Below are 3,065 nucleotides of genomic sequence, written 5' to 3' on the forward strand. Positions count from 1 at the left end.
TATTAAATTGTTATTTTTCCTCGTCAATCTACCACACAATACCACATAATGACAAATCAAAAACAGGTTTTTAGAAATGTTTGCTAATTAATCAAATAAAACAGATATATCACATTTACATAAAGTAAACTCAGCAAAGAAAGAAACGTCTTCTCACTGTCAACTGCGTTTATTTTCAGCAAACTTAACATGTGTAAATATTTGTATGAACATAACAAGATTCAACAACGGAGACATACACTAAACAAGTTCCACAGAGATGTGACTTTTATTTGACCTTTATTTAACCAGGTAGGCCAGATGAGAACAAGTTCTCATTTACAACTGCGACCTGACCAAGATAAAGCAAAGCAGTGCGACAAATAACAACACAGAGTTACACTTGGGATAAACAAAAGTACATTCAATAACACAATAGAAAAATCTATATACAGTGTGTGCAAATGGAGTAAGGAGGTAAGGCAATAAATAGGCCACATTAGCGAAGTAATTACAATTTAGCAAATTAACACTGGAGTGATAGATGTGCAGAGGCTGATGTGCAAAGATGATGTGCAAGTAGAAATACTGGTGTGCAAAAAATGAATTAAAAACAATTTGACTAACAGAAATGGAATAACGGGTCCCTGAACAAAGGGGGAGGGGGGGTCAAAATCAAAAGTAACAGTCAGTATCTGGTAGATCTCCTCCACATGGACTGCACCAGATTTGCCAGTTCTTGCTGTGAGATGTTACCCCACTCTTCCACCAAGACACCTGCAAGTTCCTGGACATTTCTGGGGGGAATGGCCCTAGCCCCCACCCTCCAATCCAACAGGTCCCAGAATTGCTCAATGGGATTGCGATCCGGGCTCTTCGCTGGCCATGGCAGAACACTGACAATCACGCACAGAACGAGCAGTATTGCTGTTGGCATTGTCATGCTGGAGGGTCATGTCAGAATGAGCCTGCAGGAAGGGTACCACATAAGGGAGGAGGATGTCGTCCCTGTAACGCACAGTGTTGAGATTGCCTGCAATGACATCAAGCTCAGTCCGATGATGCTGTGACACACCGCCCCAGACCATGACGGACCCTCCATCTCCAAATCGATCCCGCTTCAGAGTACAGGCCTTGGTGTAAAGCTCATTCCTTCGACAACTGCGACATTCCTTCGAAAACTGTGACTCGTCAGTGAAGAGCACTTTTTGCCAGTCCTGTCTGGTCCAGCGACGATGGGTTTGTGCCCATAGGCGATGTTGTTGCCGGTGATGTCTGGTGAGGACCTGCCTTACAACAGGCCTTCAAGCCCTCCGTCCAGCCTCTCTCAGCCTATTGCGGACAGTCTGAGCACCGATGGAGGGATTGTGCATTCCTGGTGTAACACAGGCAGTTGTTGTTGCCATCCTGTACCTGTCCCGCAGGTGTGATGTTCGGATGTTCCGATCCTGTGCAGGTGTTGTTACACGTGGTCTGCCACTGCGAGGACGATCTGCTGTCCATCCTGTCTCCCTGTAGCTCTGTCTTAGGAGTCTCAAGGTACGGACTTTGCAATTTATTGCCCTGGCCACGTCTGCCGTCCTCATGCCTCTTTGCAGCATGCACATTCACGCAGATGAGCAGTCAGTAGAAAGACCTCTTTAGTGTCCTAAGATTTCATAACTGTGACTCTAATTGCCGTCTAGGCTTGACGCTTGGCATTCAGGCCAAAGAGTTCAATCTTGGTTTCATCAGACCAGAGAATCTTGTTTCTCATGCTCTGAGAGTCTTTAGGTGCTTTTTGGTAAACTCCAAGCGGGCTGTCATGTACCTTTTACTTAGGAGTGGCTTCCGTCTGGCCACTCTACCATAAAGGCCTGATTGGTGGAGTGCTGCACAGATGGTGGTCCTTCTGGAAGGTTCTCACATCTCCACAGAGGCACTCTAGAGCTCTGTCAGAGTGACCATCAGGTTCTTGGTCACCTCCTTGACCAAGGCCCTTCTCCCCCGATTGCTCAGTTTGGCCGGGCAGCCAGCTCTAGGAAGAGTGTTGGTGGTTCCACACTTCAGTTTGGCCGGGCAGCCAGCTCTAGGAAGAGTGTTGGTGGTTCCACACTTCTTCCATTTTAAGATTGATGGAGACCACTATGTTCTTGGGAACCTTCAATACTGCAGACATTTTTTGGTACCCTTCCCCAGATCTGTGCCTTGACACAATCCTGTGTCAAAGCTCTACGGACAATTCCTTCGACCTCATGGCTTGGTTTTTGCTCTGACATGCACTGTCAACTGTGGGACCTTATACAAACAGGTGTGTGCCTTTCCAAATCATGTCAAACCAATTGAATTTACCACAGATGGACTCCAAATCAAGTTGTAGAAACATTTCATGGATGATCAATGGAAACAGGATACACCTGAGCTCAATTTCAAGTCTCATAGCAAATGGTCTGAACACTTCGGTGAATAAGATAATTTTGTTTTTAAGTTTAATACATTTGCAAAGATTTCAAAAATATTGTTTTGCTTTGTCATTATAGGGCAGAGTTTTTTTATTTATTTAATCCATTTTAGAATTTGGCTGTAACGTAACAAAATGTGGAAAAAGTGAAGGGGTCTGAATACTTTCCGAAGGGACTGTAAATATGTTACACACAAATTACTGTATTGAATTGTTTTTTAAATGTCTTTACAAAATATTGTCACGGCCCCTCCTCTGCAGTGCAGGGGCGGTACCTCCTGCAGGCAGAGGAGGGTCGTTAGTGATTGGAGCCACCTGGGCTCAGGGTATTTGAACAGCTTCACTAATCACTCGTCTCTCTCTCTGCTCCTCCAGGTATGATCCTGTTTTGTTTATTCCTTTGTAGTTTTGCATAGTTTTCACTTAGTCATTCACACAAACAGACTCACGCATTCCTGCACTTTACATACACCTTACATTATGATACTTTCACACCTCATTCCTTCATCTTTGTTTAAAGTTAATAGTTTGGTTTATAATAAAGAACCTTTTTGATTGGCTGTTGTTCGTGTCCCCTCATTTTTGCCACAGGCTATGAGCCGGCCTGTGACAATATTGATGTCACAAATGTATCGTTTGTACAATT

Source organism: Oncorhynchus kisutch, linkage group LG28, assembly GCF_002021735.2.
Source record: "Oncorhynchus kisutch isolate 150728-3 linkage group LG28, Okis_V2, whole genome shotgun sequence".
NCBI lineage: Eukaryota > Metazoa > Chordata > Actinopteri > Salmoniformes > Salmonidae > Oncorhynchus > Oncorhynchus kisutch.